Source organism: Harmonia axyridis, chromosome 1, assembly GCF_914767665.1.
Source record: "Harmonia axyridis chromosome 1, icHarAxyr1.1, whole genome shotgun sequence".
NCBI lineage: Eukaryota > Metazoa > Arthropoda > Insecta > Coleoptera > Coccinellidae > Harmonia > Harmonia axyridis.
Genome location: NC_059501.1, coordinates 31,206,601 through 31,216,999, shown reverse-complemented (window position 1 = coordinate 31,216,999; position 10,399 = coordinate 31,206,601).

Genomic DNA, 10,399 nt, shown 5'->3' with positions numbered 1-10,399 from the left:
TATTATATGTACAAGGCACTAATATATTTTTAATATACTCGTGAAAAAAATCCAAAAATCATTACAAAACATGTAAAATCATAATTTCGTGAAAGTTGTCGTACAGTGCTTTCCTCTACTTATTAGCTCGGAAAAAAAAAAGAAAGAAGATGAAGTGAAGGTACAACTTCGTACACCGTACAAAGTTTGGTCATCGCAGAAGCGCCAGAAAGGAAATGAATTGGTACCAATAGTTTGACTCAAACGCGAAAAATCAAGTGGTGGTAATCCCCCTAAATAGATCGATAATAACGAATTATTTAAAAATTATTTAGGTTTATTGAAATTGGATTAGTCAACCGCTAGTTCTCCAACAATACCAGGATTATTTCAGATGCTACAATATCAAGATCATAAACCACGAAAACTTTCAGGGAGCCAGATATAATTTTCCCCGAACGATTCCAAAGGTCATTCCTCGGAAAACATGCCACCAACACTCCGTTCTTCAGAAAAAAAAATACCACGAATCCAGAAATTACCAGTTGCGGTCCAAATACCACGGTTTCACTTTCCTGAAAATGGTATAATAAATTTCCTGTTAAGGATAAGTCATTATTTCCAGAATGTCTCCGAACTGTAATTATTGAGACATTAAAATACGTTAGTCGCCGTCGTCCATCTATTATTATCTCCATCCTTGCGAAGGCAATCGTGTTAGCCGCAAGATCGGAGATTGGAATGATAAGAGACGGAGAAGACCGTTTTGGCGGGTGATAAAATGAGCGGTTCACATGTCTGGCCTGGAGGTGAATTTATAAATTAGCTTTTGTGGCCGGTTTGGCGCTCAGATTCGCAACAGCGACCGCACGCACGCGAAGAAGAGAAAAACACTGGCAGCGTTGATAGAAGAAGTGGCCTGATGAGGGTGATCGGGCTACCTGTCTACAATCTGTTTGGGAATCAATTCATCTGGGCCTCAGGCAGACTATTGGCGTATTATTGTCATAGAAACAAAAATCAGTAGCTTTTGAGAGCAAGGGTGCAATTGGCGCATACGTGAAGGAGCGCGCAAAAGATCCAGGCTTCACTTCTTATTACTCGATATTTCTATGGTTCTGAAAATGCTATAAATACGAAATTTTGCAACATTCATGATTGATATTAATGGGTGTTTTTTTTTCGAGGTATATAATTTTAAGTTGGCATTACTGTTCAAGATGGCGACCGATTTAACAGCTGTCAAGTGATTTATTCTCAGTTTGGTTTGGCAATTCATCATGAATAGACTCACGCCTGAACAACGCTTGCAAATAGTGCAATTTTATTTCTAAAATAATGGGTCTGTGCGGAATACGTATCGCGCACTACGTCCATTTTTTCTTGTTTAGCGATGAAGCGCACTTCTGGTTGAATGGCTACGTCAACAAACAAAACTGCCGCATTTGGAGTGAAGCTAATCCTCAAATGTATGTCGAAACACCGTTACATCCAGAAAAACTGACTGTTTGGTGTGCTTTATGGGCTGGTGGAATCATTGGTCCGTACTTCTTCAAAAACGATGATGGCCAGAACGTTACAGTCAATGGTGATCGGTATAGAGCTATGATTACTAACTTTTTCATTCCTGAATTGAACAACCATGATGTCCAGGAGCTGTGGTTCCAACAAGACGGCGCAATATGTCACACAGCTCGAGCCACAATCGATTTATTGAAAGACACGTTTGATGACCGCCTAATTTCACGTTTTGGACCTGTGAATTGGCCTCCAAGATCTTGTGATTCAACACTGCTAGACTACTTTCTGTGGGGCTATGTGAAGTCATTGGTCTATGCGGATAAGCCACAAACCCTCGACTATTTGGAAGACAACATTCGCCGTGTTATTGCCGATATACGGCCACAAATGTTGGAAAAAGTCATCGAAAATTGGACGTCCAGATTGGACTACATACGAGCCAGCCGTGGCGGTCATATGCCAGAAATCATATTTAAAATGTAATGCCACAAGATTGTCTTACGGATAAATAAAATTCATGTCAATCGAATAATCCATCGTTGTTTTATTGCAATTTAAAGTTCTATAGCTCTAAAAAAACACCCTTTACATAATAGGCCATCCTAAATCAATTGATCCCAAAGAGAAACTACTGCAAGCATTTCATAAAGGATTGAACTACCATAATGATCAACGACTGTATGACTATCAAATGAGAGAAACAATTTAACATATCACAGGTGGATGCCAAATGTTGGCAGGAAATGAATATAAAGAGAGACACGATGAAGTAGGGAAGATACTCCACCAAGAATTGGCAACCATATTAGGACTAATACATTCTGAAGAAATAACAAATACCAAGATATATTACTAGTCGACAAACGTCAGAAGACAGCAATATTCATCAACGTAGCAATACCAAGTCAACATACGTCAGAAGTCGAAAATATATACCTAGGGATCTTGAGTTTCAGATAAAGCGTCAATGGGTAATGATATCAACAACTGAAATAATATCCAAAAATCCCAAGAAAAATACCCAGCAACTAGAGCTCAGAGAGTACCTATATAATGTGATGTATGTAATGCATAAAGCTGTTCTTTTAGGTAGGTACAGCAAGGACTTTGAGAAAATTTCTGGGGGGCGATAGATTGGGGGCATCACGTGGTGGAGGACCAGAGGGTAGTTGAAGACAAGAGGGGTGGATGAGGACCAGAAACGACTGACTCTACAGCAGTCTTCTGCTATTTTAAATATACTGGATTGAGTAAATGTTACCATTAGCGGAGAATGAGAAAGCGGATTGCGAGAGGAGTTCTCTTACCTACGCGTAGAGGCTAAATTCTTGGATATTCATTCATCAAGTATTTTTTTCGTTAGTAGCTTTTTTTTAATTCAAACATGAAAATTATTTCAAATTCTTGTAACTTCTAAACGAGAACGAGCCTATATTCATAAAAAAATATTCAGAATGAGCACGACAATTATCTGTCAAAGATTGTCATAGAACTTGTTATAAACCTTATATAATTGTGGTTCATCCTTTTCCTCGCTATTGAAACAAGAGGAAACAAAAATAAATAATAAAAAATAATCATAAATGATTCTTTTGATGAGCATAACCATTTCGTTACATGAATATTCAACTTCAATGGAAAAATTAGTAAAAAGTGCATTCAAAGCTGCAGGAGTGAAAAACAAATTCCAATATCTCTTGTGCAGTACAAACTCTAGCAAAGATTAATGCTACCCGGATTTCCGGCGTCATATAATAGAATAGCGTCGCTGCAATATCTCAAATGGAGAAGCGGGCTGTTTTGACAAGTCGGTGTCATTGATTAGACGAGCGGGTCTTCTGTGAATGGCATCAGGCGGTGAGAGGGTTGTTGGCTCGGCTTATTTCAGTGATAATGCTCTGAATCGGGCATAATCTGTGTCTTCAACAAGTAGACAAAGAAAATTGTTACCCTTTGTTGGAGAATATTCGTCTTTATTCATCATTTGAATATCGAATAATTTAAGAATAACTGTGTTAGGAATTAGAATTATGATCATGAAGATGCAGGCTTTCTTGAACGTATGGCGTCATCTTGGATCATTTTTGCAGTTTAAAACACTATCGATTCATGCGTTGATTCTTGAAAACAGTTGCTTATACTCGTAGTTTCAACTCAAAGCAAGTTTCGCAAAACTCTTCAATTTGTTCAGAAATTTTCATGATGGATGAAATTTTTTTTCATTACTTTATATCAGAATCCATTTCACTGAAATTTTGCGTGTATATGAATTCATCGATGCAATGAGATACACATTATAGTCTAGTCAGTTGGTGCGAAAAAAGGTCGTTCCTGTAAAGTTTTACAAATTGGTGATTTTATAGAATTCGATATAGATAGTTTCTGCAGCTGAAATTACATTCCTTGTTTCAAAGTTCAACGTTTCTGGTCAAAAATCACATGAGAACTGACTATTTCTGTCATGAATAATTTAGCTTTGATGGATATATTTCTTCCGATTGTGTAGAAACAATGGAAACGTCCAACTTGAGATCATTTTACTGATTTCCAATTTATGGCACCTCAAATTAGACATTTTTCCACAATTGTGAGAAATATTCTCCCAAGCTAAGGTAATTATTTTTGACAGAAATAGTCAGTTTATCCTATGATTTTTGGCCAGTAACGTTGAACTTTGATTTGAATGATTTCCAATCACTTTTTTAAAATACGACTCTATACTATAGCTAGCGAAAATCAAAAAGAAGAAAAATTGGCATAATAAAATATTAATGGGGTTGAAGTGAATGAATTATTCTCTAGACATTGGCCGAATCATTTGTAAATATATAGTAGTCTACTCTTTCCGAATCTCAACTTTACCATCTCGTTTTTTTGCCTTTCGCAAATACTCCAAATGTAATAATAAATAATAGGCTGGGTACGCTTTTTGTACCTACTTACTCCCTTCAGCTCAATTTTGAAATATTGTTCTGAAAAATATTACGATTTCACGAATTGAACAACTCACATAAACATATTAATTTGATTGATGAAATATTGCTGTTGAGGCTAAGTTTCATTAGGACTTTCGCTACCGAAATTTAAAATGATATGAGGTGCTGACAAGATGGTAGCTTGGGATGGGAGACTTCTTTGCAGACGTCTTCAAAGACGGCAGTGGTAATACTAATGTGTTAAAAAGGAATCAGAGTCAAAAGAATGTGACAACGTCTTTCCCGCTTCCCTTCAGAAAACTGAAACTTAAAACCCAATTAAAAACGTTCTCTTACTGCAAATCTTAAGGGAAATTATCTACAACTTTGAAATTGAACGTTTTGATGGAAAACTAAATGAGTTGAAAGTTATAAGCAAAAAACCGAAAAAAGTTGAAAATGTTGAGGTTCTTCATCCACTACTCAAGTTAGCACAGGGTCCTCATGTTGGATAACTTGACAGAATCATCCTACAGCAACCCCAAACAACCTATAAAATTTTTTCCAGGTAAAATGTATTTATCTACTGGACTATAAGTAGAATAAATGTCTTCATGCTATCACTTTAAGGCTAAAGACTGAATAATATTCAAAATCTCAAATCACTGTATCCTCAAATATAGCAATAATCGTTCGCTACGAAGTACGAAATACTAAAACACAATTTCGATTCGTAGACCAACTCATTTCGAGCACGCCTACGTGTAGCTCCCTTCCATCAAATTGTTCAAATTAATGGGATATATCTCTGTTTGTCGCATGGATATGCACCATATCAATAGGTGGCGAAAGAGTCCTTCGAATATTATTCATTATTGATTATACAACTCAAGCTCCGATGAACCATTAGAATCCGTGAATTTCCCATAGTTACGGCGTATTGATAAGTGAATATACTACTTGACGACGTGGTATAATCGTTTTGGCGTTTCGCCTCCTGCCATATTGTGATCATTTCCATAGTAGATAACATTCTTGGACGTTTGCCTAAAAATAAAAGTCAAGCTCAGTGAAATGTCATTGAATTATCAAAATGTATTGTTTTGGTTATAGTTATTGAAATCATTCGTTATATAATCGTAACGAATACCACTCGAGCATATTAAACAATATACATTCAATTATATGAACCACTTCACTCGACGTAGTTCGCGAAACACCACTCGAACTACATCTCCTTATCGGTGTATAATCGAATGCTCTTATGATATTATAACTGAATATATCGGACATCGTTTTAAAAAATTGAGTACTTTATTTTGAATCAACTAAATACAGCCTCTTTTATACGCTGTGGCTGATTTACCAGCAAATTGAATGTGCCTAGGACGTCAAATTTCAATGGACAATAGAATGAGCTTACTAATTTTTTATTCTGATTTACACAATTGAAAAAAATTATTATAAACACAAAAAGTACGGATTTCGAAAATTGGATATGATTGTGAACTAAAGCTATCAAAATTCAGAGGCAGCATCGAAGTATATTCCTCTCTTCTAAATCATTAATATTTTTTGCCAAATTTCATTTCATAAAAACCTATTCTTCAAACCTACGGTATGCATTTCATATCTGATTGAAGCACTCAAGTTCCTCCGCCACTGGGAGATAGGTCTACGGGCACAGCACCTGTCGCCTGCTGATGTAGTCGAGAATACCCTGAGGGTCTCTGGTAATGACTTCATCAACAACGTCGGATTTTGAGGCATTGGTTCTGAAAGACAGACACAGCGGTGGCCACAGGATCTATGGTCTGACTGGCTTTATTGTCTGTTATTTTTTTCATTTCAATCCGAGAGTAAGATTGTCCAATCGATACTGGTATTTAATTTGTATCCAAGTGACATTCTCATTGAATGAAAGTGGAAGGTGGAAAATTAAATGATGACTATAAATAATCCATAAATAATAATAAAATATAATGATATTATTCAACTAAATGACGAACATATTGAGTTTCTACAATTGTGACAATTATATGTATCGTCATTTATCACTTTTCTAATTTGAAGCTCGAATTGATCCAACCACATTTCTTCATTCAAAAGAATATTGATCGACCAATAAAATCGTTGATTTTAGTTCGAAAACTACTGGTATGGACAATGAAATTGGAAGCAGGAACATTTTAATCTTGAAAATCACCGCAATAAAACACTTCACTGAACTTTTTTATTATCAAAAATATTCATCACAGTAGGTAACTGTGATGATAATATAATAACACTGACAATGCGTAAGATTTGATGACAAGGTAAATATGTCTGAATTTTAGTACTCATCAAGTTCAGAATGTTTGAATGACTAAACTTCGATTTTGTCATTCAATTCAAACATTCTGAACTTGAGGAGTACTAAAATTCAGACATATTTACCTTGTCATCAAATCTTACGTAGTGTCAGTGTTATTAATCTAGAAATGTAACAAACTACAGGGTTTTACATTCAAACCAATTGCTGCTAGACAATAAGTATTTTTGATAATATTGTTAATTTAACTAATAAAGAATGTTACGCGTTACTTTATGAGCACACACAAAACTATTGTATTTTGTCCACGCTGTACCAATTGGAATCAACATGTGATACATTTTTGGAATCAGCTCAGCTAGAGTATTCGAAAGATTGAGACAAAATAGGGGTATTCCATAGAAAAAAATGATGGTGACGTCATTACTTGAAAGTAATTTATCCTGTATATTAGATTATTATTTCAAAATACGGTAAATTAAAATAAAAAATCGACGTGTTTCAGGATAATTTGGTCTTTTTAGCTAAAAATGAATTTGTTTCATACTTTACGGACACAGTGTACAGCGTCGTAACGTACTTTCGATACTTCGATACTTTTTGATGAAATCGACAAAACGTCCTTTTGAAAAATTCAACAAAGTGATTGAAAAAGACGATTTCATATGAAATTGAAAAGTGCCTGAAAGGAATAACAGAGAATACTTCAATTTCCTACTACCGAAATTCCGATAAATAAGGCAGAGCAGGGCGGCAAAATTTTATTTTGTCAGGGCGGCAAAATTTTATTTTGTCAGGGCGCCAAAATGTCTGGTGGTGTCCCTGTGTAGTGTTTCAGATATATTTAGTGCTACTCTACTGGAATATTCAGCTGAACTTCTGCTAATATTTTAGATGGTATCCCGAATGTTATATTTTCATTTTATATGATTTCGTATATTAAGCGTTTTCATTGAAAACCAGCGCATAAAGCTGAAATTGGCTGTCTCTCTGAAGATGCATGAGGATTGAATTAAGGTTTCATTTGAAATAATTACATAATAAGTTATATTTTAACTCTCTTATTAGCGACGATGGGCACGATTCAAATTTTTCATGGAATTAGAAGGTGAGCACCAGAGTAATATGTCATTTTCAGTAAGCAAATTTTGTCCCAAACATGAACTATCAAATTCGAGATGAAGCGCGCGGAATTGAAAACATATGAGTGATACGATATATCATCCAATTCGCGAGTTTCTCCTCAAAGAACGCACTTCTTATATCCCATAGTGAATGAAAGTTTCATATTAACTCAAAATATATTGAAATAAATACCTAAATATATCAGAAATTCAGAAAACAAACTTCAAGCGCGTCAACCGACGTGAAACAACCGATGTCACTAGGAAAGCAAAAATTGCCAAACCTTGGATTTCAGCAGGTAGATACAGAAAATTATTCTGCTTATTCTAAATTCGACAAATAAAAAAATATCGGATTCCAAATATTAAAATTTGCATATTTTCTCGGAAATCACTAAAATAAATATATTTCATTCAATATTATACAAATTCATAACGATAAAGGAAAATTGTGAATTTGAAAATACATCACAATCTGACAACCTAATCTAACCATTTTGGGGACAAGTATAAATTTCGTATTCTCCCACTATCTATGTTTTTTACTCTATGGTGAGCAGTACTATAAAGCTCGCCGATAAAATCACCCCAATATAATAATCGCACAAAAAATTGATAGCTATCATCATTTTCATCGAGTAAATGAGCCAGGATGACTTGTGATTCCAGCCGATTTTTTGACTCAACCATTTCGAATGATTTCAGACAGGTGGAAAAGATAAATTGAACAAGGAGCCGCCGATATTTGTGAAGAACATATAAGTTCATAAGAACAATCAATGGGTGACAGTCATTCAATTAGCTGGAAGTGAACTGCATCAGCGGCTGCGAGCATTAGTTCCAGAAATAATTAATTATTGTAGCTGCTTCAATGGATAAAGTTGCGGTAGTTTTTTTCACTCTCGATTACCGCCAAAGGTTTTGTTTCAATTCACTACCTTGTGAGGATGTGATGATGTATCAGTTTTGAAGAGGAAAGTAATTTGGTAAGCGCTGTGGATTCACTTAATTGTAGACCTCGATAAAGGATCTTTCTATGAAAATCGATGGAGGAAATGATTCTTCATTGTTATCCAAGGATGTTATTATCGATATTGCGAGATTTAGGAATCGTTCATGTCCAAAGATGGAATGAAAACATTAACGAAATCTTTTGCGTTGAGGAGTTAATACAACTCTCATCTTCATTTAAGGAAGTCATCGGTTCATTCACATTTACTGTTTGGTGGAAAAACATAGCGACGACATAGCGTTTTTTGCACGATGTTATTTTCATTTCCTGGTTTGTATTAGTTAATTGTCACCCAATTTCGGTAAAGTCAAAAGTGAAGTTTATAAATGTGATATTTCGACCCAATATTACTACTAGGGATTCATCAAGCCAAGTAGCTTGACATTTTAACCAACTACTTGACTTGAAAATCCAGCTCGTGAAAAATTACATCCTTGAGATTGACTTGACTTGATTTTAGATATGTATTGCTTGACTTGATATCAAGCTACTTGATATTACTTGTGCTTGATATTCACTCGTCGCACGGCATATATTTCTGCAATCTCGTGCACGCTTAGACTAAATAAGGAGATTTTTCGAACGCCGAGAGACTGAAGCATTCGCCAGAGTGACTTTATTAGTAGTTTTTCCACATTTCTATGAAATTTATTGGTGGATATCGGTAGTCTCAGAAATATATTTCCAAACTTAGCCTAAATGGCCAAGGATTCTTTTTCAATACCATCATCTTCAACTGCTGTTGAAAGACAATTTTCCAGAGCTGCTTTTACAACCCGCAATAGGTTAGGCGACGAATCTATAAGATGCCTCATGTGTCTGTTGTTGATATATATATTTATTTCAAAAAAGTAGATTTTTTTGGTTCTTTCATACAATAAGTTAAATAAACAAACGTGTTTTTTGCAAAGTCCCTCCTCATTTCATAATTTTTTATTGATGTGACACTATATAATAAAACTGCTCAATATCAAGTAGCTTGATTTGATTCAAATACTTGAAAAATAAATATTTGACTTGGCTTGAGCTTGAAAACCTACTACTGACTTGATTAGCTTGAAAATCAAGCCAAGCCGTGAGTCCCTAATAGCTACTCTTCCAAATGAAACCATCGGAGCGAAATGTTGGCAAATTCGAAAGTTTCACTTCTAGAAATTTAATATTCTGTAACCATTATCGTAAAATCCCAATTCTTATCGACGCTTTAGATAGCACCAGCAAAGCCTCAAGAATTATTATGGAAACTTGCCCTTGAAGGACTACTGGCGTTTATTAGTATGTTCATTACTACAGACATTCTTGTAACTGAGATGTATAGGCATCTTTTGTCATTTGTTTGATAATTAGGGATCTAATAACTTCGATGTCCATACATCAAAAATTTTTCCTTTCTGAGTTCCAAGGCAGTTGGGACACACTGTATTACTGGAATATATAGTTGTCAGAATATCAAGATTTTTTTCATCACTTGTTTGAATAAATATCCCAATAGAAACTCGAGTTTTCTGAGTCAAGAAGATATTCCAGTTTGTAGAAA